We start from the raw sequence: 6,840 nt of genomic DNA, 5'->3' as shown, positions 1-6,840 counted from the left end.
CAGGATGAGGACCATATAGGGCTGGATCAGGTGACCATGAACGATATCTTAGTAACAAGTCTAAGCTGCTGAGGGTTTCCATTATCCACTATTTCTTCTTCATTCATCTCATTTCACTCACTATGTGTTTATACATCACTCTACATTTAATCAGGAGTTATTAGTGTGTATTTTGTCTCTATCCCCTCACCCTTAACATGAAGTAGCAAATGGCTGCACTTCCTTCAGCCTGGTTCTGCAGGAGGTTTCAGCTAATATTGTGCTTTAATGTTGTATATTTAAAAACTGTTTTTCTAGTCTTCATTTCGCACAAACCAGCAGAAACACTATAGACCGAACGTCACTGAGAACCACACAATCAGGCTTTGGTCCTGCCATTTGTGGGGTGTGCGCTGGCTCATCTCAGTCAATAAAATGTGACAAAGTGGAAAAGTTAAAGTTTGATGCACTCAATGTGTATTTTCAGCAACGTTCTACAACATCTGTTAATGAAATACGCAACAGACACACACATGAAAGGAGCAAAGGTTAGAGCGTACTTGTGCACTCTGCAGCGGGAGTGAATGATGCTTTGTAGTGGTCATACTGTGACTCGGCAGCAGCGGTCGATGCTGCACACCTGAGGAATCTCACACTCAGATAACAGCGGGACTGTCTGGGAAGGAAATGTCAAAGCCCGGAGAACAGACAGCGGTCACACTTACACCTATGAGTGTCTGTCATTGAGCTCTTTGGCACTTAAGGTTCTGAGATCCATCCTACATACAGCAAACCTGCGGCTGAGCTGAGGCAGTGAGACTCACTCTGAGTCAAGGCAAATGTGACACAATCATGAAATGAAGATGCAGGCAGGGCGTGGGCAAAGAATCTTATATTTCACTAGGTTTTCGACAGCCATTACTTGTAACAAAGTTTTAAGTATGCAGTTCATTGATGAATACTCAAAACAAGGACTTACCAATAGTTGAAGAAAACAAAATCCATTTAAAAATTGTTTTAGAAATATATTCATGAAGTTATTTAGATTTAACACGGAGTGGATCTTCAATTGATCGGGTTGCTGTTTCCAATCAGAGCTTTAATGTGTTTTCAGTCCTGAAGATTTGAAGCTGTTGCAGACTTGCTGCTGTGCTTTGAATCATTATCTTGTTACATGACCCAGTTTCGGTCAAGTGTTAGCTGTCGGACAGGTGGCCTCACATTTGGCTATAAAATACTTTGGTATACAGAGGAATTCATGGCCAGCTGAATGACTGCAAGATGCCCAGGTCCTGCAAAACAAGCCCAAATCATTATGCCTCCACCACCGTGCTTGGAATTTGGTTTAAGGGTTTGTGGTGATATTCTGTTTGGTTTTAACCAAATGCGGTGCTGTGAATTATGCCCAAACATCTCCACTTCAATATCACCTGTCCAAAGGATATTGTTCCAGAAGTCTTGCGGTTTGTTCAGATGGAACTTTGCAAACCTAAACTATGCTTGGAAGAGGCTTCAGTCTTTTTATAATTGTGCTGTCATTAACTTTAAAATTTAACATGCTAACCTAGGCCTGTAGAGTCTGAGATGTAGATCTTGGGGTTTCTCTGAGCATTGCATGGTAAATGCATTTGATTAGCAGTATCTGTCTGCTGCTAACCTTACTAATTCCCATGTAAGCAGTAAGGGTGCACTCTAGTCCTAAAACTTTCTTCACATGACTTCATGTCCTGAAACCATGACTAAGGAATAACCACGACTAAGGAATAACCACAGTTTCTTCCACATCAGATTTCTTTTGTCTGAGACAGCCCAAAATAGCACAGTTTCTAGACAGCATTAGAACATTTAAATGACACATTTAAAGGTTATTATTCTTTTTTGTGTGTGTGATTGTGTCCATATATATGTTTCCTACATCAGTTTTTAGATTTTACACACAAAACAAATGACTACTTTATAAAATGTACATTCTCATACAAGTGAAACCTCCTCATATATATAAGTAAAATTTGCCACACCTGAACAAGCAAAAGGATTTCAGTTCTTCTCTACCTATAATAATAATATCAATAATAACAATAAACACTGAAAACTGGCAGGAGTTAGCATTGTTATTGGATACTTTTACTTAGCAACAGGATGAAATTACTTCTTCCACCACTGATGCCAGAGCCTCGTCAGATGGTTAATAATGTAATGTTAGTAACAGAGTGAGCTTCAGTCTACACCACTCTCACTTAGACGACACTGAATTCAGACAAGGAGTTAAAGAGGTAACAAATGATTTCTTTAGGCTCTCATACTAAAAAAATCTTCTTGCAACACGAATTTGGAGGGGGATGTTTACTTTAGATTACCTTTAAACATTTTAACTGGCATCTCTGCATAGATGAAATACGTTTAACTGCAGGAACATTTCCTAGAACATGTTGAATGTGCTGAGATGCTGTTTTGCTATCTAAATAAAACATATGCAGCTGCTTTTTCTGTGAACTAAAGGTCGGCATTTAAATGACCCAGCTAACATGAACATAACATCTTAAAAGCAAAGCATGGATGAGAAAATTAAAGCCCAAGACGAGAAGGAAGAGCTGTGTTTTGCCGACTTTTTCATCTCTTAATTGTGACATATTGAGTTCATGCACAAAAATCCACTGGGAGCCAGCTAAATTAGACCAAACATAGTTAAACATGCATGTGTGCCATACCTCAGACCTGCATACAAGCTAACGTTAACATTTTCCAGCAGCCTTCAAACAACCAGCCTATAATTAGACACTATCATTACATTGTAGCTGAGCTTAGATCATCAACTGAGTCAAGAGCAGCACTCAAATTTAGTTTTAAAGTGTCTTCAGATGTTTGAGCTGTTACAAATCTTTCTGGGAAACAAATTTTCAACCAGCTTGTGCCCGATTGCTACAGCGTCTATAAGCTTAAGACACATTTTGGACACTTTTAATGTAATCTGACCTGTTAGACTGCCAAACAGTAACACCTCTGATGGTGAACGTGACTCTTTCATATACAGCCTGCACCACCAGGTGGGATTAATTAGTTTAAGTTGCTCAGCAGCAAGGGTGACTCAGCTAAAACACAGAGCCCACCATGCAGTTTATTTAAAGTAGTTTTAATTCTGCTTGAGTCATGTCAGTGGTTTCATTTAACTGGGTTGCCAGAATAGCTGTCAATTTACCACAAATTATAAGATGGACATAAAAAAAAACTCCCCTGCAGAAGTTAAGATTCCCATAAAATTGTGCTTTTGTGAGTGTAAATGGAAAATGTTCAGACAAATGGAGCAGCATAAAGGTTCTACTTCACCTTGCTGCAGTTGCAGAGCAAAATCCGTACAACACTCATGAAGTGACAGGAAAGACGACGAGCCTTTGAATCATTTTTCCTCCCATAAAGGCAAAACCTCAAAACCCAGTTTCCGCTGACTGGCTGCTTTTATTCCCTCTTGGATGCAGAGCGGCAGAGGCAAACCGGTTCAGGAGGGACGAGTCTGGGAAAACTGCTGCACTCATCCCGCAAACTGGCCAAACCATCAACTTGCCATGCTTTCTGCATGATGTTGACTGCACTGACCAAAAATTAGGGTATGGAGAGCCACTGTGAAATTTTGATGCAATTATATTATCTGTGACACATCGGGTTTTTTTTGTTTCAATGCCTGGCAGTGACGCTAGTTGCTTCGCCAGCTGGAGATCTGGAAGCAAGTCGAGTTGGTCTTTTAGTAAATCAATATGTGTGGTTAACCAGTGAGGAAAAAGAGACTGCATTTGCTTCATAAGCTGCCAAATTTATATATCAGAGATAAAACTAGAGCTGATTTTATTCATAAGGATAATTCTGGATATTTATAGCAATGCTAAGATATTTTTTATTGAAGTAACTGTTTTTGTTTGGGCTGACTGCTCTTTTAATGGGGCCTGTTATACTATCATCATATATTCCAGCTCCATATTTTTCCTCTTGGACTCTTGGAGAGCACCATTGCATGATTCACAGCTCAAAATAATCTTGGTGCAACACTTCAGTTCATGTAGTGTCTGAAACAAGCCGTTTCAATTGAGTTCAAATAATTAAACGTATATAGCGCCAATTCACAACAACAGTTGCCTCAAAGCACTTTATGGCATAAGGTAAATTCCCAAGAATATTAGATGGAAACCCCAACAATGAAACGCACTCCTATGAGCAAGCACTTGGCGACAGCAGGAAGGAAAAACTTCCTTTTAACAGGAAAAGCAACCAGGGGCAATGATGGGCAGCCAAATTTAGTGCTGTGTGATACTGCAGATTTTGATATTGATCCGATACCAAGTATTGCCGATACCAATACTTTAAACCTATAAAAGCAGCTTATGAAGGTGAGAACAGTGTGTCATTACTTATTAAATGAATCATCATTAATTTGCCAATTGAAAAAGTAAAGTTTTGAGCCTAATCTTGAAAGTACTAAGTGTAAAGTGTAGCTAAGAAAACAACGTACTATGAAGTTTTTGCTCCTTCTCATCAGTTGGGCCTGAAATGCTTTAGTAATAAACAAATTAAGCTTACAGTTAAAGCATTACAGCAAGAGGCAAATCCTACGTAGTAATAAGCTGAGAGGTTAAGGAAGAAAAAAACTAGCTAAACATCTTAAACCACATCACAAATAACCAAATTAAAACCATGTATATGTGATTAAGCACGATTGGGGTAATTTAACCAGTATATTGATAGGTAAGTAGTGAAGAAACTGGGATGTCTAATGCAAAAGAAGGATAGATTTACAGACTGGTAAAGTGATAAATGTAAGGTGCTTTTTACCTTCTTGCAGCCCTGTAATAGATGTTTCAAAGCTTTTTTTCTGCCTTTGTCAGTTTCTACAGTTGTTCGCGAATGAGGTCATAATTGAAACATGAATAATTGTTACACAACGCAGGTGTGACACAGTGCCAGTGCATAAAATATCAAATGAGGTGAGTGAGGACTTTGTTGAGACTACCCAGTCCATGTTGGCTCCCGACGAGCCATTTCTTTCTCCACATGGTTGTCCAGACACTTTGGAAAGACAGACTCATTTGTCTGAAGGTTTTCAGTTTTGGAGAGCTCTGTGTCTGGGCTTCTGTAAAATAATATGGCTATTTTCAGCCTCACGGATCATCCAAGCAGACTGTAACCACCACCGTTATTAATGCTGCCAAAAGCCAGAGTACTGTCGCTTCTCTGACATTAGACTGTATGTATGAAGCCTGCTGTGAACGAGCACTGCTGTTCTCCTAATGCAAGGCTCCTGTTCAAGCTTATGTAACACTTTTTAGTTGAAATGATAAATAAGCTTCAGATACTAATTATCTACCTAATGTTTTGTGCTTCTAAGAGCAAAAGGTTTGCGTTTCCATCTCCAGTCTGATAATGACTCTACAGTCAGAGCCAGATGTTTTAGCAGTGGCAAAATATGTGTTTCTTACAATAAGCTGCTTTGGTTTCCATTTATATTATTCTTTCTATGATATAGTCAAGAGCATTCATAACCATTTAAGAAGTTTCAAAGATTTTTATTGGCAAATAATAGAAATTTGCACCAGTGCCAAATGTTCTGGTGATGACTTTAGCCATTTCCATGAAGGAGGGGATTTTCTCAACCCAATCGCTCAACACCAAAGTTCCTGGTTTTATGTGATTTTATGTTCTGTAGCCATGTCAGCATAATCGTGTAAGAGGGGAGCAAAGAAAAGTGCTTCAACTGCCCATTGTTTCTTCTTTTAGGTAGCCAGATTTTCCTGACATTTTTAAAAGTGGTCTTGAGAAACAGTTCTCCAGGCTTTCCAAAGGTCTTTCGATGTTTTTCTTTGGACATTGGCTGATTTCTCCCTCATTTTCAGTTCAGTCCTTGTATCTAATTATTTTCAGAGAAGTGTTTTTTTTGGTTGTTGAGCTACTTAACACTGACCTATGAATCATTCAAGGATAAAAAGGCATCTGACTCAAGGGATCCAACTATTGTGGTCTGTACAAATAAACAACTTACCTCTTGGCCATTCAGTTTATCAATCTATTGTTCACTGAAGCCTCACCAGATAGAAGGGAAACGGCAAGAAAAGAAAAGGCTGAGGTATGTCAACTTACACAAGAACTGGACCAAAAATCAATGGCAACAGGTCTTAGGAAATGAAAAGTTTTGGTTCAAATCAATGTGTATGGAGGACGTCAGAAGAGCAGGACAACAGTGACGGTCTAAAGGGACCCAAACACAAACCCAATGCAGCAAAAGCATACCTGGATAGATAAACTTTCGCTATCAGTCGTGGTTCGGCCTCCCCTGGAATCCGGACCCCCAAATTACTGAAGATGTGTGGGATCATTTTGACAGAGAGCAGAACAAAAGGCAGCCAACACCCAAAGAAGAGCTTTGAATGTCCTTCAAGAAGTCTGGAGAACAGGCTGTGTTGAAGAATAAAGGAAGTCGCACCAATCATTGACTCAAGCTTGTTAGAATTGTACAAACTGTGTCTTAGGTACTGCATTTTCATGTATGTTTGCACGTTTCAGTAAATTGCTGCAAGAATTCCCTTTCTACTGTCTGTGCTTCTGTTATCACTCATCCTTCATTTGAGCTCGACAACATCAGTTGTCCCACCCATGATGCCGATTGGCTAATCATTAGCTTTGACTGTTGAAAATCTGCATAAACTGATTTTTAGTCACACGAGGGAGCGTGTCTTAAACACCAATATTATTACCTCATTGTATCCAAACAAGTTTGACACAAACTTAAGATGGGCAACAAAGATCATTGGGTTTTTTTTGTATGAAATCTTTAAACTTTGCACCCCGTGATTGTGATTTTCCACATGAAAATGCAAACAC

The sequence above is a fragment of the Perissodus microlepis genome, chromosome 22 (assembly GCF_051167445.1).
Source record: "Perissodus microlepis isolate ML-2025 ecotype Zambia chromosome 22, ASM5116744v1, whole genome shotgun sequence".
NCBI classification, from domain to species: Eukaryota; Metazoa; Chordata; class Actinopteri; order Cichliformes; family Cichlidae; genus Perissodus; species Perissodus microlepis.
The sequence above is the reverse complement of the archived record's forward strand: the minus strand, read 5'-3'. Positions refer to the sequence as shown.